This window comes from Mesoplodon densirostris, chromosome 6, assembly GCF_025265405.1.
Source record: "Mesoplodon densirostris isolate mMesDen1 chromosome 6, mMesDen1 primary haplotype, whole genome shotgun sequence".
In the NCBI taxonomy this organism is placed as follows: domain Eukaryota; kingdom Metazoa; phylum Chordata; class Mammalia; order Artiodactyla; family Ziphiidae; genus Mesoplodon; species Mesoplodon densirostris.
In genome coordinates this window covers 81619325-81642628 of record NC_082666.1, presented here as the reverse complement: position 1 = coordinate 81642628, position 23304 = coordinate 81619325, and positions in this window count along the sequence as shown.

Genomic DNA, 23304 nt, shown 5'->3' with positions numbered 1-23304 from the left:
AGTTCTTGTTTCATAGGTTGATAATTACACTCAGCTGAAATGGAATTCCTCTGTAGAAGCATGATTCTGATGATCAGGGCATTCACAGACAGGCTTTTTTTTTGAATTCCATGAGCATGAAGCTGACGGGCAAAGGGGCCAAAGTAAAGAGAAATATAAAGTGACTCCTGGGCATAGCTTCGTTTTTTTCTCGAGTGTTTAAGACAAGGTTCTAAATTAAGCTAGGAGCTGGATGGTCTAGCATGACCTCAGTGGGGATGACTCACCTCTCCTCTTTGTGGTCTCCCATCCTTCAGTAGGTGTTTTTGGGATTATTCTCATGGAGGAGGCAGCGTTCTAAGAGTGAAAGCAGAAGCACGCAAGACGCTTTGAGACCTAGGCTTGAAATGAGCACTCTGCCCTTTCTAGCATATTCTTTTGGTCAAAGTAAATCACAAGACCTGACAAGATTAAACAGTAAAGATATAGACTTCATATCTTGATGAGAGCAGTAACAAGGTCTTATTGAAAGGGGTATGAATAGAAGGATGAATGAAAAACTGGGGCCATTTTTGTAATCAAGCTACCACATAATTTTCCAGAAGTTCCTCAAATTTCCCTCCCTACTCTTGTCACTGTGCTAATTATTTATCTATTTCCCCTGGGTTGCATGCCCACCCTTTAGAATCCTTTTTTCTTATGTTGGAGGTGAGACTCTGCAACTAAATATTTTATACATTTTACAGTCAGCTGGCTTCTAGTGAGGTTCTGCAAATGGGGAGCAAAGGAAGGAGAGTGGAAGACAGAAGGAGGGGAGAAACTTGCTTTTTGTTTTCAGCTCTGAGCAGTTTCCCTCCAGCAGGGACAATGGACATCTATAGGCTCTAACTTCGTAGTTTCTTTGCACTCCCAGCCCCAGTCATTCCCTGTTCCCTCAGAAGTATCAGCAGTGAGCAGTAAGTCATGTGAGTGGAGCTTTAGCTGCACGGTACTCATCTCCAAATAACAGTCATGCAGGGGCTGGTGGGGGGGGGGCGTGTTTCTTCTCCAGTCTCCTAGGTCTTAATAACTTTACCTCTTTTTCTTGTTTATGTTCTCAGCCCTAGGAATTTTAACTGCTTCCTGCAGTTACTAATACCTGTGTTAGCTCAGAATTCTTTTAGCTCTTTCTGCCTTCCAACATCTGTATAAAAAATTACCTATGTTATCTATTAAAATAACCCATATGGTTTCCATTTCTTGACATTAACTCTAAGAGATAAAGTCACTCTCTTGTTTTCCAGAATTTTGGTTTCATTTGTTTTTTTGTATTTTTTCAGTAATTTTTATAAGATTTTCAAGGGAGCAATAGATGCAAAGGCTCAGAGCACTATATTATTATTATTTTAGTAAGAGCATTTAACATGAGATTTACTCTCTTAATAAATGTTTAAGTGTACAATCCAATCCCACTTCTGGATATATATACAAAATAATTGAGATCAGGCTCTTGAAGAGGTATTTTTACTTTCATGTTCATCACATAATTATTCACAGAAACTAAAACACAGAAGCAACCTAAGTGTCCACTGACGGATGCATAAGCAGTATCGGTATATACATGCAATGGAATATTATTTAGCCTTAAAAAGGAAGGAAATTTTGACATATGCTGCGAAATGGATGATACTTGAGGACATTGCACTAACTGAAATAAGCCAGTCACAAAAAAGACAAATATTGTATGATTTTGCTTATATGAGATACTTAGAATAGCCAAAATCATACAGACAAAAAGTTGAATGGTGGTTGTTAGGAACTGAGGAGGCTTTTGTTGATCTGTGGCAGCCCCCTCCACAGACCCCCAAGGCAGCTTAAGTCACCCCAGGCACATGGAACTCCAAATAACATATTTTATAAATGCTGATTTAAGTGAAAAATAGTTAGAATATTTTGCAATTTCTTGTATAATCCTTAAGTGAAGCCAAGAAAGGAAAACTTGGAGGTATTGGATGAAAATGAGAGGTTGACACTGACCTCAGAAAGTATAAAATTGTAAAAGTTTAACTGTGAAGAGTCCAAGAGGTAGGTGATTATAACACAACATGATGAGCACTAAAATTGTGGTAAACACATTTCTCTGATAGTTTATAGAATAAGGAAAATCAGATTGACTGGTTATTTTTGTAGTACTTTGTATACCAAGGTCATTTAGCACTGGCAAGGGTGAACATGCACCTCCAGTGACCGAAACCCTCACGTTCACTTGCCTCCTCTCTGTAAGTCAACTCAAATGAAAAGATTTTCCACCTAAATGCAAAAATGCCCAGAAGGGAACCATTGATTAAGAGATATGGATCAACACAGTCAAACCATCTTCTACTTAAACTTACAAAAGCCCCAAAGTCAGACTGGACTTAGTGTTAGAACAGTAAATTCATACTGCCAATCTCATTCTGACATTTGGACAATCCTAGTATCACCATTTTAGTGGCTAATGGTATATGCTGCTAATAACCTGAAGACTGATGTCATGCATGAATACTCTGGAGAGGAATATATAGCCTCATTTTCAATTGTTACAGAACAAGAAAGCAGTTTTAAAAGCTTTTTTTTCCTTGCAATGATATAAATTTTTTATTATTATCATGTGACTATTTCCCACCATGATCAGTCATCCATATATAGTTAGTGATTTACTGTATGGAAAGGGGAAAGGAAACAATGATTATTCATTTTTTTAAGTCCTAGATTGAGACATCCAATGCAAGTGCCTACTGAGTTATAGATTAGTACTATGATAATTTTCCAATGGCTAAAGTCAGTCATATGCAGGAATTAAAGATGCCATTTGAAAACATGCCTATTACTGTTCCCAACCTGCTTTGATACATCCCTTATTAACACTGCTTTGAAGCAAGAAAAGGATCTACTTTGAAGTGACTGGTTTAAAAAGTCTCAGTATTCTAAATTAGAACATTATTTTGTAGTCTGATCTGTCTTAATAAATCTCTCAGTATGAAAATATCTAAGATGGAATTCTTCCTCCTCTTTAAAAAAGCCTTTAAAGAAGTTTCCAATGAAATATCAAGCGGGATATGTTATGCTTTTTGAGTGGATAAACCATTGTTTAATAAGTACAGAACTGATGATTTAATGTGAATACACAGTAATATAAAGTTAAGAATAGAGACTTTTAAAAAATATATACCCTAAGGTATGTATTACTGCAAAAAATAATATAAAAAAAGGTATGTTGCACTATACATCTGATAAGATACTTTGTTGCAAGTAGGAATGAGTAGCACTTTCCTATTTTGGCAAACAGGCTAGACATATTGTTTTAAAAACAATAAAACAGCGAAACTTATTCACATGGATTTCTTGTTACAATATGCTCTTGCATTATTGACATATAACTTAAATTCAACAAAATGCACAGATTTTACATACACTATTTTATGAATTTTGACAAATATATATTCATGGTTAACCCACACCCCGATCAAAATATAGAGCATTTCTTCATTCCACAATGTTCCCTCATGCCATATGTAGTCAATTCCTGCCCCTCCTTCTCCCTCAGTACCAAAGGCATCTTGATTTCTATGACCATAGGTTTGTTTTACCTGATCTAGATTTTTATATAAATGGAATCATTTGTATTGGTTTCTTTAGTACAACAAACTGTTTTTGATATTTATCTATTGTAACACATTAATAATTTATTCATTTTTATTTCCAAGTAGTATTCTATTTTATAGATGTACCATAATTTGTCTGTTCTGTCAGTAGACAATTTTTGCATAGTTTATTCACTCACCCTAGTGAGTGGGGGCTGCTGGTGGTAGTTCAGTTTGAGAAAGGGCCGCAGTACCAGACTTGCCAGATGATGGTCTTTTGCCCCAAGTTACACATCACATAAAAAACTATGGAAATGGCAGAATTGAGATTCAAGTGGGGACTAGACCAGAAGAAAGAAGTGACGTATGACATTAAAATGAAGAATACAGCCACTGGTAAATAGAATGAGCCCAGTATCTTCAACAGAGGCCAAAGAGCAAAGAGTTGCCATGGGAAAATGACAGGCTTAGAGCCAGTGAAAGATTAATCCTGGGCAAATGCTAGGGACAGTCAATACTGTCTAGATTCTGGACTTTTCTTGTTCAGCATGGTTTGTGGGGGAAGTGTAGCTGCTTATGTGCTACCATGGATGGTCCATTTACGATCAGAACAATTCAATATTTATTTTTTATCGTAAAAGTAAAAAAGAAAGTAAAGAACTTACACATATAATAGACAGTTTAGAAATGGAAATGAGGATCCATCATACACTGGTATAACTAAGTAAATAATATTTTGATCTACTGTCACATAATCCAGAACAGGTTATTATGTTGAAATGGACTAGCATCCCTATTCCTGAACATTACAACCAGGAATATTGTTAATTTAAACATTCTTTTTTCATTTGAATTCATAGTGAGGATTTCAGTGTAATATAATCCTCATTTTGGAAGTGTTTTTATTTAAGCTCGTTTTCTTGCAAGGGGCAGAAGCACACTGAGGACAGATCAGTTAAAAAGAGGATTTTGGAAAAGGATACCTGTGGAAGGATAGGGAGTGTGGAATCTTGGAAAAATCTAAATGGCTGGGAAAGTTTTCCTCTTTGAGTTCACCCATGCATATTGCTCTCAAAATACTTCTTACATTTATGAAATTATTTACCACTGCAATGTATCATAGGATCATTAGCAGTACTTATTATACCTTATTAGTATTTAGCAGAGTACAGTACCTGTTGTCTGGTAAGCACTCTGTAAATTTGTTAAAGTGAATTGACCTATTTGCTCTTTCTGGAATTTTTTTTTTCATTTTGTCTGTTAAAATCCACTTGATTCTTGACTCATTTCAAAATTATCTTTCTCCATGGACTTTCTTCATTGGCTTTCTTCATTGACTATTTAGAGTTATTTATTTCTTATTTTGTGCCATACACTGTATATTACTCTTACTACCCTTAAAACTACTTGTGACTATTTATTTACATGTCTGTCTCTTCTAATAGACTGTGATCTCCTTGAACAAAGAGTGTTCTTCTTCCTTCCCTTTTCCCCATCTAAGACAGGGTGGGTAGACACTGGTTAAATACATTATTCATTTCATCACTCAGTATTTGACAATTATTTCTTGAGCATTTACCGTATGTCATGTACTGTTTTAACCATGGTGAATTCAGTGGTGAACAAAATATATAAACTGCTTGACCTCATGTAACTTGCATTCCTGTATAAGAACCAAACAATAAACAAATAAGACAGTGTGATATCATGTGGTAATAAGAAGAAAATAAAGATAGGTAAAGGGGTGGAGGTATTTACCTACGGTGATCATGGAGGCCTACTTTGTTGACAGTTAACTAGTGATCTGAGTATAGTTAGAAATCAAACTTTGAGAACATCTGTTGATAGAACATTTCTGAGGAAACAGCAAGCAGAAGTCAGAGAAAGAAGTGTGTTTGATGTAGTTTTGAAAGTGGCCAGTGTATGTGGAATAGAAGAAGTGAGCAGAGCTTAGAGAAGAAAACTGAGGCCAGGTCTTCTAGACCATAGTAAGAAATTTGGATTTTAAAATGCTCAGAATAAATGAAAGAAGGAACGGACATTATATTCTCATGAGTCCGTTCTAAAATATGTAATAGCCCGTGACTATTACATAATGTGACTATTTTTCAAGTGTAACATATTTAAGATTTTCTAATAAACACTGACCTCAAGAGCAGTTATTTTGGAATGAAGGGACTATTTCAATGATATTCTCACTGTTCAAGACATTTTGGAGGCCCAGCTCCTAGGTCAATCCTGGGGGCACAGGTCTTGAGTGCATTCCCTGCCTGGCTCTGGGCTCCATGCCGCGTCCTGGTCAGTGTCTGCGTCCCTCTTCCCTGGTGCTGCACCCGCAGGCTGAGAGATCCTTGAATACTCCTAGACCAAAGGCTGGGTCCAGAAAATGATCAGAGCTTTTCTTGCAGACTCGGCTACAATTCAGTGAGAAGATGCAGGTGGCACAACTAATGTATGTTATTTCTTTGAGTGGATCTTCATTTCACTAATTATTATGTAGAGATTACAAGACTTTCAAAATGGAGACTCCTGATAACATCATAAGAGGAGCTCACACCTCCTTCAATTGACCGTATGGCTGACAGGGTCTTGGTGCTCTGGCCGGGTGTCAGGCCTGAGCCTCTGAGGTGGGAGAGCCGAGTTCAGGACATTGGACCACCAGGGACCTCCTGGCCCAATGTAATATCAATTGGTGAAAGCTCTCCCTGAGATCTTCATCTCAACACTAAGACCCAGCTCCACCCAACGACCAACAAGCACCAGTACTGGACATCCCATGCCAAACAACTAGCAAGACAGGAACACAACCCCACCCATTAGCAGAGAGGCTGCCTAAAATCTAACTAAGTTCACAGACACCCCAAAACAAAACACCGGACGTGGTCCTGCCCACCAGAAAAAAAAGATCCAGCCTCATCCACCAGAACACAGGCACCAGTCCCCTCCACAAGGAAACCTACACAACCCACTGAAGCAATATTACCCACTGGGAGTAGACACCAAAAACAACGGGAACTACAAACCTGCAGTGAAAAGGAGACCCCAAACACAGTAGGTTAAGCAAAATGAGAAGACACAGAAATATTCAGCAGGTGAAGGAGCAAGGTAAAACCCCACCAGACCAAACAAATGAAGAGGAAATAGGCATTCTTCTCTGAAAAAGAATTCAGAGTAATGATAGTAAAGATGATCCAAAAAATTTGTAAACAGAATGGAGAAAATACAAGAAACATTTAACAAGGACCTAGAAGAACTAAAGAGCAAACAAACAATGATGAACAACACAATAAATGAAATTAAAAATTCTCTAGAAGGAATCAATAGTGGAATAACTGAGGCAGAAGAACGGATAAGGTACCTGGAAGATAAAAGAGTGGAAATAACCACTACAGAGCAGAATAAAGAAAAAAGAATGAAAAGAATTGAGGAGAGTCTCAGACATTAAACACACCAAGATTTGAATTATAGGAGTCCCAGAAGAAGAGAAAAAGAGAGGAACTGAGAAAATATTTGAAGAGGTTATAGTTGAAAGCTTCCCTAATATGGGAAAGGAAATAGTCAAGTCGAGGAAGTGCAGAGAGTCACAGGAAGGATAAATCCAAGGAGAAACGTGACAAGATATATATTAATCAAACTATCAAAAATTAAATACAAAGAACAAATATTAAAAGAAGCAAGGGGAAAACAATAAATAACATACAAGGGTATCCCCATAAGGTTAGCAGCTGAACTTTCAGCAGGAACTCTGAAAGCCAGAAGGGTGTGACAGGACATATTTAAAGTGATGAAAGGGAAAAACCTATAACAAAGATTGCTTTACCCAGCAAGGATCTCATGCAGATTCGATGGAGAAATTAAAACCTTTACAAATAAGCAAAAGCTAAGAGAATTCAGCACCACCAAACCAGCTTTACAACAAATGCTAAAGGAACTTCTCTCAGCAGGAAACACAAGAGCAGGAAAAGACCTACAATAACAAACCCAAAACAGTTAGAAAATGGTAATAGGAACATACATATCGATAATAACCTTAAATGGTAAATGGATTAAATGTTCCAACCAAAAGACGTAGACTGGCTGCATGGATACAAAAACAAGACCCATATATATGCTGTCTACAAGAGACCCACTTCAGACCGAGGGACACATACAGTGAAAGTGAGGGGATGGAAAAAGATATTCCATACAAATGGAAATCAAGAGAAAGCTGGAGTAGCAGTTCTCATATCAGACAAAATAGACTTTAAAATAAAGATTATTAACAAGTGACAAAGAAGGACACTACATAATGATCAAGGGATCAATCCAAGAAGAAGATATAACAATGGTAAATATATATGCACCCAACATAGGAACACCTCAATACATAAGACAAATGCTAACAGCCATAAAAGGGGAAATCGACAGTAACACAATCATAGTAGGGGACTTTTAACACCCCAGTTTCACCAATGGATAGATCATCCAAAATGAAAATAAATAAGGAAACACAGCTTTAAATGACACATTAAACAAGATGGACTTGATTGATATTTATAGGACATTCCATCCAAAAACTACAGAATACACTTTCTTCTCAAGTGTTCATGGAACATTCTCCAGGATAGATCATATCTTGGGTCACATAAAACCTTGATAAATTTAATAAAATTGAAGTCATATCAAGTGTCTTTTCTTACCACAATGCTATGAAACTAGATATCAATTACAGGAAAATATCTGTAAAAAATACAAACGCATGGAGGCTAAACAATACACTATTTAATAACCAAGAGAAGATAACCACTGAAGAAATCAAAGAGGAAATCAAAAAATACCTAGAAACAGGGCCTCCCTGGTGGCGCAAGTGGTTGAGAGTCCGCCTGCCGATGCAGGGGATACGGGTTCGTGCCCCGGTCTGGGAGGATCCCATATGCCGCGGAGCGGCTGGGCCCGTGAGCCATGGCCGCTGAGCCTGCGCGTCCGGAGCCTGCGCGTCCGGAGCCTGTGCTCCGCAACGGGGGAGGCCACAACAGTGAGAGGCCCGCATACCGCAAAAAAAAAAAAAAAAAAAAAAAAAACCTAGAAACAAATGACAATGAAAACACAATGGCCCAAAACCTGTGCGATGCAGCAAAAGCAGTTCTAAGAGGGAAGTTTATAGCAATACAGTCCTACCTCAAGAAACAAGAAACATCTCAAGTAAACAACCTAACCTTACAGCTAAAGCAATTAGAGAAAGAACAACAACAACAAAACCCCAAAGTTAGCAGAAGGAAAGAAATTATAAAGATCAGATCAGAAATAAATGAAAAAGAAATGAAGGAAACAATAGCAAAGATCAGTAAAACTAAAAGCTGGTTCTTTGAGAATACAAACGAAATTGACAAACCATTAGTCAGATTCATCAAGAAATAAAGGGAGAAAACTCAAATCAACAGAGTTGGAAATGAAAAAGGAGAAGTAACAACTGACACTGAAGAAATACAAAGGATCATGAGGGATTACTACAAGCAACTCTATGCCAATAAAATGGACAATCTGGAAGAAATGGACAAATTCTTAGAAAAGCACATCTTCTGAGACTGAACCAGGAAGAAATAGAAAATATAACAGACCAATCAAAAACACTGAAATTGAAACTGTGATTAAAAATCTTCCAACAAACAAAAGCCCAGGACCAGATGGCTTCAAGGACGAATTCTATCAAACATTTAGAGAAGAGCTAACACAAACTCTTCTCAAACTCTTCCAAAATATATCAGAGGGAGGAACACTCTCAAACTCATTCTATGAGGCCACCATCACCATGAGACCAAAACCAGACCAAGATGTCACAAAAAAAGAAAACTACATGCCAATATTACTGATGAACATAGATGCAAAAATCCTCAACAAAATACTAGCAAACAGAATCCAACAGCACATTAAAAGGATCACATACCATGATCAAGTGGGGTTTATCCCAGGAAGGCAAGGATTCTTCAATATATGCAAAGCACTCAGTGTGATACACCATATTAACAAACTGAAGGATGAAAACCATATGATCATCTCAATAGATGCAGAAAAAGATTTTGACAAAATCCAACACCCATTTATGATAAAAACTCTCCAGAAAGTATGCATAGAGGGAACTTACTTCAACATATTAAAGGCCATATATGAAACCACACAGCCAACCTCATTCTCAATGGTGAAAAATTGAAACCATTTCCACTAAGATCAAGAGCAAGACAAAGTTGCAAACTCTCACCACTATTATTCAGCATAGTTTTAGAAGTTTTAGCCACAGCAATCAGAGAAGAAAAAGAAATAAAAGGAATCCAAATCAGAAAAGATGAAGTAAAACTGTCACTGTTTGCAGACGTCTTGATACTCTACATAGAGAATCCTAAAGATGCTACCAGAAAACTACTAGAGCTAATCAATGAATTTGGTAAAGTAGCACGATACAGAATTAATGCACAAAAATCTCTTGCATTCATATACACTAATGGTGAGAAATCTGAAAGAGAAATTAAGGAAACACTCCCATTTACCTTTGCAACATAAAGAAGAAAATACCTAGGAATAAACCTATCTAAGGAGACAAAAATCCTGTATGCAGATAACTATGACACTGATGAAAGAAATTAAACAGATGAAGAGATATACCATGTTCTTGGATTGGAAAAATTAACATTCTGAAAAAGACTATACTACCCAAAGCAATCTACAGATTCAGTGCAATCTCTGTCAAACTACCAGTGGCATTTTTCACAGAACTAGAACAAAAAAATACCACAATTTGTATGGAACACACAAGGCCCCGAATAGCCAAAGCAATCTTGAGAACGAAAAACGGAGCTGGAGGAACCAGGCTCCCTAACTTCAGACTATACTACAAAGCTACACTAATCAAGACAGTATGGTACTGACACTAAAACAGAAATGTAGATCAATGGAACAGGATAGAAAGCCCAGAGATATACCCATGTACATATGGTCACCTTATCTTTGATAAAGTAGGCAAGAATATACAATGGAGAAAAGTCAGCCTCTTCAATAAGTGGTGCTGGGAAAACTGGACAGCTACATGTAAAAGAATGAAATTAAAACACTCCCTAACTCCATACACAAAAATAAACTCAAAATGGATTAAAGACCTAAATGTAAGGCCAGATACTGTAAAACTCTTAGAGGAAAACATAGGCAGAACACTCTATAACATAAATCACAGCAAGATCCTTTTTGACCCAACTCCTAGAGAAATGGAAATAAAAACAAAAATAAAAAAATGGGACCTAAGGAAACTTCAAAGCTTTTGTACAGCAAAGGAAACCATGAACAAGATGAAAAGACAACCCTCAGAATGGGAGAAAATATTTGCAAGTGAAGCAGCTGACAAAGGGTTAATCTCCAAAATATACAAGTAGCTCATGCAGCTCAATATGAAAAAAACAACCCAGTCCAAAAATGGGCAGAAGACCTAAATAGACATTTCTCCAAAAAAGATATACAGATTGCCAACAACCACTTGAAAGGATGCTCAATATCACTAATCATCAGAGAAATGCAAATCGAAACTACAATGAGATATCACCTCACACCAGTCAGAATGGCCATCATCAAAAAATCTACAAACAATTAATGCCGGAGAGGATGTGGAGAAAAGAGAACCCTCTTTCACTGTTGGTGGGAATGTAAATTGATACAGCCACTATGGAGAAGAGTATGGAAGTTCCTTTAAAAACTAAAAATAGGGGCTTCCCTGGTGGCGCAGTGGTTAAGAATCTGCCTGCCAATGCAGGGGACACGGGTTCGAGCCCTGGTCTGGGAAGATCCCACATGCTGCGGAGCAACTAAGCCCGTGCGCCACAACTACTGAGCCTGCGCATCTGGAGCCTGTGCTCCGCAACAGGAGAGGCCGCGACAGTGAGAGGCCCACGCACCGCGATGAAGAGTGGCCCCCACTCACCGCAACTAGAGAAAGCCCTCGCACAGAAACGAAGACCCAACACAGCCATAAATAAATAAATAAATAAATAAAAACTAAAAATAGAAGTACCATACGACCCAGCAATCCCACTACTGGGCATATACCCTAAGAAAACCATAAGTCAAAAAGAGTCATGTATCACAGTGTTCATTGCAGCACTGTTTACAATAGCCAGGATATGGAAGCAACCTAAGTGTCCATCAACAGATGAATGTATAAAGAAGATGTGGCACATATATACAACGGAATATTAGCCATAAAAAGAATCGAAATTGAGTTATTTGTAGTGAGGTGGATGGACCTAGAGCCTGTCATACAGAGTAAAGTTCAGTCAGAAAGAGAAAAACAAATACCATATGCTAGCACATATATATGGAATCTAAAAAAAAAAAAAAAGGTTTTGAAAAACCTAGGAGTAGAACAGGAATAAAGATGCAGACGTAGAGAATGGACTTGAGGACACAGGGAGGGAGAAGGGTAAGCGGGGATTAAGTGAGAAAGTGGCATTGATATATATATACACTACCAAATGTAAAAGATAGCTAATGGGAAGCAGCCGCATAGCACAGGGAGATCAGCTCCTGCTTTGTGACCACCTAGAGGGTTGGGATAGGGAGGGTGGGAGGGAGGCGCAAGAGGGAGGGCATATGGGGATATATGTATACATATAGCTGATTTACTTTGTTATGCAGCAGCAACTAACACAACAATGTAAAGTAATTATACTCCAATAAAGATGTTAAAAAAAAAAAACATTTTGGAGAGTATCTCTCATGTTAATGCCTTCAGGATCCCATGGTGCTTTTTTAAAAAATATCTCAGATAGATGGTAAGATCATGATTTTGAAGTTGTATATGTTTTTTGGAAACAGACATTAGCCATTGAGAGCCAAGTTTACTGAATAAAATGGGTAAAAATTCAAGTAGCATTGCTTTGACTCCAATGAAAGTTCTTTAGTGTAATGAGGCTAAATATGAGCGTTTAAAAAACTGGCTCAAAAGCAAATTTCAAAAGGAAACGGCCCCTCTTTAAAAAAAAATAATGACAGTTTTCTTGCTTTGGAGGTGAGAGCATTCACTGTAAAATCTGTGGCACATTTGCTGAAGCAAAATTTGATGTTGTTATTTGAAAAATCACAACTCCTATTGCCAGTAACTCCTTTAAAAATTGGATTACTAGGTAGGTGTATAAGATGCAGTGAGAGAGCATATTGTTATTATACTGTACTTTAAAATAGAGAAACAAACTGTTTAAATCAACCATTATCACAAAGGAAGAAGGACTTAGACAAAAATCATTGTTTTTTCCCCACCATCTTTGACCTACCCTTAGTTGTGAAAAGTACAGGTTTTTTTTGATTTAGTGTGTGGTGATTTTAGGACTTAAATTATTATTGGTCAATTTGCTATATTTTTTAAGTGTTTATATTAGATAAGAGAAAAGTTGGATTGTATTATGAGAAGCATTTAAAATGATCAAATTGCTTTTAAGAATTATTTTTTTCTCATTGGAGAAGTCATAGCTCCATACTTTCTGAGCAAGGGCTGATTTTTCCTTCTCAGTCATTTGTCTCTTTATGAACTTGGTTTAAAAAGCAGGGGTGAACTCCTACAGAACACCTACTGAACGCTGGCAGAAGACCCCAGACCTCCCAAAAGGCAAGAAACTCCCCACATACCTGGGTAGGGCAAAGCGGAGAGATTCCCGCACAGAGAAGCGGTGCCGAGCGGCACTCACCAGCCCGAGAGGCTTGTCTGCTCCCCCGCCGGGGCGGGCGGCGCTGGAGCTGAGGCTCGGGCTTCGGTCAGAGCGCAGCGAGAGGACTGGGGCTGGCGGCGAGAACTCAGCCTGAAGGGGGCTAATGTGCCACAGCTAGCCGGGAGGGAGTCCGGAAAAATTCTGGAGCTGCCGAAGAGGCAGGAGACTTTTTCTTCCCTCTTGGTTTCCTGGTGCGCGAGGAGAGGGGATTAAGAGTGCCGCGTAAAGGAGCTCCAGAGACGGGCGCGAGTCGCGGCTGAAAGCGCGGAGCCCAGAGACGAGCGTGGGACGCTGGGGCTGCTGCTGCCGCCGCCAAGAAGCCTGTGTGCGAGCGCAGGTCACTGTCCACACCGCCCTTCCGGGAGCCTGTGCAGCCTGCCACTGCCGGGGTCCCGGGATCCAGGGGCGGCTTCCCTGAGACAACGCACAGCGCGCCTCCGGCTGGTGCAACGTCACGCCGACCTCTGCCGCTGCAGGCTCGCCCCGCACTCCGTGCCCCTCCCTCCCGCCGGGCCTGAGTGAGCCAGAGCCCCCGAAGAGGCTGCTCCTTTAACCCTGTCCTGTCTGAGCGAAGAACAGACGCCCTCCGGCGACCTACACGCAGAGGCGGGGCCAAATCCAAAGCTGAGACCCAGGAGCTGTGAGGACAAAGAAGAGAAAGGGAAACCTCTCCCAGCAGCCTCAGAAGCAGCGGATTAAAGCTCCACAATCAACTTGATGTACCCTGCATCTGTGGAATACATGAATAGACAACAAATCATCCCAAATTGAGGAGCCAGGAGTCAGTGCTGTGCCTCTGAGGTGGGAGAGCCAACTTCAGGACACTGGTCCACAAGAGACCTCCCAGCTCCACATAATATCAAACAGCGAAAATCTTCCAGAGATCTCCATCTCAACACCAGCACCCAGCTTCACTCAACGACCAGCAAGCTACAGTGCTGGACACCCTATGCCAAACAACTAGCAAGACAGGAACACAACGCCACCAATTAGCAGAGAGGTGGCCTAAAATCATAAAAAGTCCGCAGACACCCCAAAACACACCACCAGACGTGGACCTGCCCACCAGAAAGACAAGATCCAGCCTCATCCACCAAAACACAGGCAGTAGTCCCCTCCACCAGGAAGCCTACACAACCCACTAAACCAATCTTAGCCACTGGGGACAGACACCAAAAACAACGGGAACTACGAACCTGCAGCCTGCAAAAAGGAGACCCCAAACACAGTAACATAAGCAAAATGAGAAGACAGAAAAACACACAGCAGGAGAAGGAGCAAGATAAAAACCCACCAGACCTAACAAATGAAGAGGTAATAGGCAGTCTACCTGAAAAAGAATTCAGAATAATGATGGTAAAGATGATCCAAAATCTTGGAAATAGAATAGACAAAATGCAAGAAACAGTTAACAAGGACCTAGAAGAACTAAAGATGAATCAAGCATCGATTAAAAACACAATAAATGAAATAAAAAATACTCTAGATGGGATCAATAGCAGAATAACTGAGGCAGAAGAACGGATAAGTGAGGTGGAAGATAAAATAGTGGAAATAACTGCTGCAGAGAAAAATAAAGAAAAAAGAATGAAAAGAACAGAGGACAGTCTCAGAGACCTCTGGGACAACATGAAACGCACCAACATTCGAATTCTAGGGGTTCCAGAAGAAGAAGAGAAAAAGAAAGGGACTGAGAAAATATTTGAAGAGATTATAGTTGAAAACTTCCCCAATATGGGAAAGGAAATAGTTAATCAAGTCCAGGAGGCACAGAGAGTCCCATACAGAATAAATCCAAGGAGAAATACACCAAGACACATATTAATCAAACTGTCAAAAATTAAACACAAAGAAATCATATTAAAAGCAGCAAGGCAAAAACAACAAATAACACACAAGGGAATCCCCATCAGGATAACAGCTGATCTCTCAGCAGAAACTCTCCAAGCCAGAAGGGAGTGGCAGGACATAATTAAAGTGATGAAGGAGAAAAACCTGCAACCAAGATTACTCTACCCAGCAAGGATCTCATTCAGATTTGATGGAGAAATTAAAACGTTTACAGACAAGCAAAAGCTGAGAGAATTCAGCACCACCAAACCAGCTTTACAACAAATGCTAAAGGAACTTCTCTAGGCAAGAAACACAACAGAAGGAATATACCTACAATAACGAACCCAAAACAATTAAGAAAATGGGAATAGGAACATACATATCAATAATTACCTTAAATGTAAATGGCTTAAATGCTCCCACCAAAAGACACAGATTGGCTGAATGGATACAAAAACAAGACCCATATATATGCTGTCTACAAGAGACCCACTTTAGACCTAGAGACACATACAGACTGAAAGTAAGGGGATGGAAAAAGATATTCCATGCAAATGGAAACCAAAAGAAAGCTGGAGTAGCAATTCTCATATCAGACAAAATAGACTTTAAAATAAAGACTACTAGAAGAGACAAAGAAGGACACTACATAATGATCAAGGGATCGATCCAAGAAGAAGATATAACAATTGTAAATATTTATGCACCAAACATAGGAGCACCCCAATACATAAGGGAAATATTAACAGCCATAAAAGGAGAAATCGACAGTAACACAATCATAGTAGGGGACTTTAACACCCCACTTTCACCAATGGACAGGTCATCCAAAATGAAAATAAATAAGGAAACACAAGCTTTAAATGATACATTAAACAAGATGGACTTAATTGATATTTATACGACATTCCATCCAAAAACAACAGAATACACATTTTTCTCAAGTGCTCATGGAACATTCTCCAGGATAGATCATATCTTGGGTCACAAATCAAGCCTTGGTAAATTTAAGAAAATTGAAATTGTATCAAGTATCTTTTCCGACCACAATGCTATGAGACTAGATATCAATTCCAGGAAAAGAGCTGTAAAACATACAAACACATGGAGGCTAAACAATACACTACTTAATAACAAAGTGATCACTGAAGAAATCAAAGAGGAAATTAAAAAGTACCTAGAAACAAATGACAATGGAGACACGATGACCCAAAACCTATGGGATGCAGCAAAAGCAGTTCTAAGAGGGAAGTTTATAGCAATACAATCCCACCTTAAGAAACAGGAAACATCTCGAATAAACAACCTAACCTTGCACCTAAAGCAATTAGAGAAAGAAGAACAAAAACATCCCAAAGTTAGCAGAAGGAAAGAAATCATAAAAATCAGATCAGAAATAAATGAAAAAGAAATGAAGGAAACGATAGCAAAGATCAATAAAACTAAAAGCTGGTTCTTTGAGAAGATAAACAAAATTGATAAACCATTAGCCAGACTCATCAAGAAAAAAAGGGAGAAGACTCAAATCAATAGAATTAGAAATGAAAAAGGAGAAGTAACAACTGACACTGCACAAATACAAAAGATCATGAGAGATTACTATAAGCAACTCTATGCCAATAAAATGGACAACCTGGAAGAAATGGACAAATTCTTAGAAATGCACAACCTGCCAAGACTGAATCAGGAAGAAATAGAAAATATGAACAGACCAATCACAAGCACTGAAATTGAAACTGTGATAAAAAATCTTCCGACAAACAAAAGCCCAGGACCAGATGGCTTCACAGGGGAATTCTATCAAGCATTTAGAGAAGAGCTAACACCTATCTTTCTGAAACTCATCCAAAATATAGCAGAGGGAGGAACACTCCCAAACTCATTCTATGAGGCCACCATCACCTTGATACCAAAACCAGACAAGGATGTCACAAAGAAAGAAAACTACAGGCCAATATCACTGATGAACATAGATGCAAAAATCCTCAACAAAATACTAGCAAACAGAATCCAACAGCACATTAAAAGGATCATACACCATGATCAAGTGGGGTTTATTCCAGGAATGCAAGGATTCTTCAATATACACAAATCAATCAACGTGATACACCATATTAACAAACTGAAGGAGAAAAACCATATGATCATCTCAATAGATGCAGAGAAAGCTTTTGACAAAATTCAACACCCATTTATGATAAAAACCCTGCAGAAAGTAGGCATAGAGGGAACTTTCCTCAACATAATAAAGGCCATATATGACAAACCCACAGCCAGCATCGTCCTCAATGGTGAAAATCTGAAACCATTTCCACTAAGATCAGGAACAAGACAAGGTTGCCCACTCTCACCACTCTTATTCAACATAGTTTTGGAAGTTTTAGCCACAGCAATCAGAGAAGAAAAGGAAATAAAAGGAATCCAAATGGGAAAAGAAGAAGTAAAGCTGTCACTGTTTGCAGATGACATGATACTATACATAGAGAATCCTAAAGATGCTACCAGAAAACTACTAGAGCTAATCAATGAATTTGGTAAAGTTGCAGGATACAAAATTAATGCACAGAAATCTCTGGCATTCCTGTACACTAATGATGAAAAATCTGAAAGTGAAATCAAGGAAACACTCCCATTTACCATTGCAACAAAAAGAATAAAATATCTAGGAATAAACCTACCTAAGGAGACAAAAGACCTGTATGCAGAAAATTATAAGACACTGATGAAAGAAATTAAAGATGATACAAATAGATGGAGAGATGTACCATGTTCTTGGATTGGAAGAATCAACATTGTGAAAATGACTCTACTACCCAAAGCAATCTACAGATTCAATGCAATCCCTATCAAACTACCAATGGCATTTTTCACAGAACTAGAACAAAAAATTTCACAATTTGTATGGAAACACAAAAGACCCCGAATAGCCAAAGCAATCTTGAGAACGAAAAATGGAGCTGGAGGAATCAGGCTCCCTGACTTCAGACTATACTACAAAGCTACAGTAATCAAGACAGTATGGTACTGGCACAAAAACAGAAATATAGATCAATGGAACAGGATAGAAAGCCCAGAGATAAACCCACGGACATATGGTCACCTTATCTTTGATAAAGGAGGCAGGAATGTACAGTGGAGAAAGGACAGTCTCTTCAATAAGTGGTGCTGGGAAAACTGGACAGGGACATGTAAAAGTATGAGATTAGGTCAATCCCTAACACCATACACAAAAATAGGCTCAAAATGGATTAAAGACCTAAATGTAAGGCCAGACACTATCAAACTCCTAGAGGAAAACATAGGCAGAACACTCTATGACATAAATCACAGCAAGATCCTTTTGGACCCACCTCCTAGAGAAATGGAAATAAAGACAAAAATAAACACATGGGACCTAATGAAACTTAAAAGCTTTTGCACAGCAAAGGAAACCATAAACAAGACGAAAAGACATCCCTCAGAATGGGAGAAAATATTTGCAAATGAAGCAACTGACAAAGGATTAATCTCCAAAATTTATAAGCAGCTCATGCAGCTCAATAGCAAAAAAACAAACAACCCAATCCAAAAATGGGCAGAAGATCTAAATAGACATTTCTCCACAGAAGATATACAGACTGCCAACAAACACATGAAAGGATGCTCAACATCTTTACTCATTAGAGAAATGCAAATCAAAACTACAATGAGATGTCATCTCACACCAGTCAGAATGGCCATCATCCAAAAATCTAGAAACAATAAATGCTGGAGAGGGTGTGGAAAAAAGGGAACACTCTTGCACTGCTGGTGGGAATGTGAATTGGTACAGCCACTATGGAGAACGGTATGGAGGTTCCTTAAAAAACTACAAATAGAACTACCATATGACCCAGCAATCCCACTACTGGGCATATACCCTGAGAAAACCATAATTCAAAAAGAGACATGTACCAAAATGTTCATAGCAGCCCTATTTACAATAGCCCGGAGATGGAAACAACCTAAGTGTCCATCATCGGATGAATGGGTAAAGAAGATGTGGCACATATATACAATGGAATATTACTCAGCCATAAAAAGAAATGAAATTGAGCTATTTGTAATGAGGTGGATGGACCTAGAGTCTGTCATACAGAGTGAAGTAAGTCAGAAAGAGAAAGACAAATACTGTATGCTGACACATATATATGGAATTTAAGAAAAAAAATGTCATCAAGAACATAGGAGTAAGACAGGAATAAAGACACAGACCTACTAGAGCATGGACTTGAGGATATGGGGAGGGGGAAGGGTAAGCTGTGACAAAGTGAAAGAGCGGCATGGACATATATACACTACCAAACGTAAGGTAGATAGCTAGTGGGAAGCAGCCGCATAGCACAGGGAGATCAGCTCGGTTCTTTGTGACCGCCTGGAGGGGTGGGATAGGGAGGGTGGGAGGGAGACGCAAAAGGGAGGGGATATGGGAACATATGTATATGTATAACTGATTAAATTTGTAAAATAAAAAAAAAAAGCAGGGGTAAGGTTTCACATCTAGCATTAACTTTGCTGACATTGTGAACTGATAGAAACATCAAGCAGCTAAGGAAAGAATACTACAATAGCTTTCATTGTGTGAAAACAGTCTCCATTATTACTCTAAGTGGCAATTCCTGTGTTGATATTTTTATATTATGAATGAATGGTTTTTAAAGTTGCCTCTTGATACTTAATGTAAGTGACTCTGAAGACAGAGAAAAAGTTAATATTTTAATTTTGTTTCATTATAAAACACTCAAAACACAAACAAAAATTGTATCATTCCTTAGATGAGCGAAATTGGCCCTCAGGCTCTAAATTCACCAGCAAGTTCTTGAGCATCAGGAATATGGATATACTAGATTATCTAACAATCCAAGCTGTGTCAAAACAAGACTGTTCTATGGGACTAGTAGAGATTTTTGTTTTCATAAATGGAGTGTTTGTACTACCATCTCTCTGAGATTTCCTGTAGACACTTCTAATTTTTTCTGTACTTTGTTAATTAAAAGGGGTATCTTCCTACCAGATATAAATACACTGGTCACTTTTAATAGGTTGTTTGTTTTTCCAAGTCTCAGCGTTTCCTTTTAGCTCTACTTTCTCATATAGTAAAGGTCAATACTTTCAAATTTTCATGTATATGAGATCTTAGCTAGGATGTATTTATACGTCCTTGGTCGGATTGTGAAGTAATTAGCATTGCCCTTATGCCATTCTATTCCTGGATGTACACATGGAATTTAACTTTGCACTGCCGTGCTCATTGGCTCTAGTGGAATGAATGTTGTAAGAGTTCTTAATCTTTACTATAGGGCATGTTACTAAGTGTGATCTTGGCAATCACTGAATAATTTGACATATTTGGAAGAAGAAGCTAATTGCACATATGAAACTAAGCCAACTCAATCATATTCATATTTTAAAAATACTTCACATATAACCTGCTACATTAAAAAGTCTGCATTTTACATTAAAACCCTGCCTTTGAAAATTAATATTCATTTCAGCTCTATATTAGAACTAACACTAGCTATAGTATCTTAACCTATGTGGTCCACAATAAGAACAATATAATCTATCTGTCTATCTGTCAATCAATCATCTAGTAATTATATATTTATCATCTATTTTTTCATCTCTTCATTTAACAGACATTTATTATGGAGGCACTATATCTGGTGCTAAGAATGTAAAATTCAACATCATTTTCTTCTTGTCTTGGAGAATCTTATATTCTGGTCAGGGAGACTTGTGTAAAAACTGTTTTTAAATATAAAAAAATAAGATTTAGAACCTAATTATGTGGTAGCATAAGAAGCAGTGACTAACTGCCTAGAAGAATGAGGAAACACATCACAGAAGACATGCCATTCAAGCTGGCTCTGTAAGTGTGAGTAAGAGTTTACTAGGGCATTCCAGGAATACAAACAAAAGTTGGGAGAAAGAATATGGCCAAATTATAGAGAAAATATTAGGTTAGTATATAGAAAAATGGAGCAGAATCTAGGTATAGAAGTAGGAGCAATGTTATAAAGGGCCTTGTGTGATGAGCTAATCCTGACCATAGTAATGTCAGGCATTTAATGAGCTCCCCAAAGTAAAACAACTTAAACATAGTATTTCTCATATTCAAAATAGATCTTCAAGCTAATTGTAAATATGCCCAATATACAAATGAGGAAAATAAGGCTCAATACAATGCCAAATATCCTAAAGCTAGTATGGAACAAAGACAGGATTCAAATCTAGTTCTATATGATGCCAGAGTCCTTATTTTCAGAATATCCTAACTCCCATGGGTCTTATGGAAGATGGGAAGTTATAGTAGGAGATTAAGTGAATTATGTCATGGAAATGATAACAATAAAAAGTCAAAGAAATCACTGAGCAGGCTCTTAAAATAATTCAAAGATCTGATAATCTCTTCTGATGAACTAATGAAGAGATTAAGAGTATGGGTGAGGGAGATTGGAAATATTTTAGAGGAAAATTAATGGGATTTCATGATCGTATGGCTGTAGAAGTTGAGAGAAGGAAAGCCAGGAACAGCTCCAAGGCTCTTAGATTAGTCTGTGACACAGATGCCATTTCATTGCTATTAGAGACCCACCCAGATCCCTTTGGCATTCACCTCTACACTCTGAAGGTACTTCCTGGGATACCTACAACTCTGTGCTCTTTTATCTGAATGCAAGAAGAAGCATGTTTGTCTCACTTTGAGGGAAAGTTGGAAGTGGCAGAGCCTCAAGAAAACAGCTCTCAACCAGTGTCAATAAAGGAATTGGTGGATTAGTATCCCAGTTTCTTTGTGCCTTGTTTTCAGTGATTCCCTGGCATGTGTTACACTAGATCCCAGAGTTTCCCAGTGGGACTGAGCTCCAGTTACTGGCAGTGGTTAACTGGCTTGATAGCAAGCCCTTTATTGGCTATCTTCCCCTACTTGCCTAATTTCTCCATCCTTTCTGGTATTTCTTGGCATCACCTCTCAAGTAAACTACTTGCACCACTTGAATCTTTGTTCCAGTGTCTGCTTCTGTAGCAACCCAAATTAAGACAGACACGTGTCAATGTCTGCAAAGGGAGGGAAAGACAACTAAGAAGAAGGAGAACCTGAAGTACAGGAAAATAAGGAGATGAATCTAGGTTTGGTTGACATCCTATTCACAAATGGAGTGCTTAGGATTAGAGAGGAGCAGTGCCTATTCCTCTGGGACAGAAAAGGAAGGGGAGTGAAGGGAGGTGGTAAGTGGAACTGTAAATAGAGAGATCACATTTGTGGATTTTCTTTTCTTTGTGAATAAGAAAAGTCTATCTGCCAAGAGTGAGAGGGGAGCAAATTAGTTGGGGTTTTTTGGAGAAACTTGAGTGGACTCTCCGGCTATGGAGAGAGAATAATTGGGTGTGATGATGGAGGGAGGCCAAACTAATATTAGGAGGATTTTTAAATAATAAGTTAATCCTTGTCTTTTTGTCTTACTTTCAGTTAGATTGCCTTTATATTCCAGTTTAGCAGAATTTAATTTCACAGTAATAAATTAAACATTTCTAATGTAAATTACCTCATTTTCAAGGACTTCATTGACTTTCTTTTTAATGTAATATGAATTTATTATATTATTTAAATTTTTATAGAAATATGTTATGTAAATAATATTGAGTTAAATAATATATATAAAAGCTTACAAGTGAATGTATCTGCACTTCCCAGTGGCAACCAGTTACAAATGTTGTAGTTATTACTTCTGGATTTTACCTACATATTTCTAAATGATATGAGTATATTTCTACCTATAGATTCCTTAGTTATAGACATTACCCTTGTACTTTATATTGTAAATGAAGATTTTTAGCTACCTTACACTTCTTCTTCCCTTCCTTACCTGCCATTATCACTAAGTACTGATTTTTTTGGTTAAGTCCCTATTAGCTCATTTCAGTTTTAGAACTCTGATAGTATTGATTACTGTTGAGCTATAATTCTATACTATATTTACAATTCCTATTTATTTTCTTTTACAACTTTCATTTTTTCTGAAGTTAATAATTGCTTCAATATTTTATCTACAAAAATTTTTAATACCTGATTAAAACATCTCAGTACAAATTTTTACTTGGCCAAACCTGAACCTGGAGCTATACTTATTGGCGTCCTCTAGTGGCTTCTC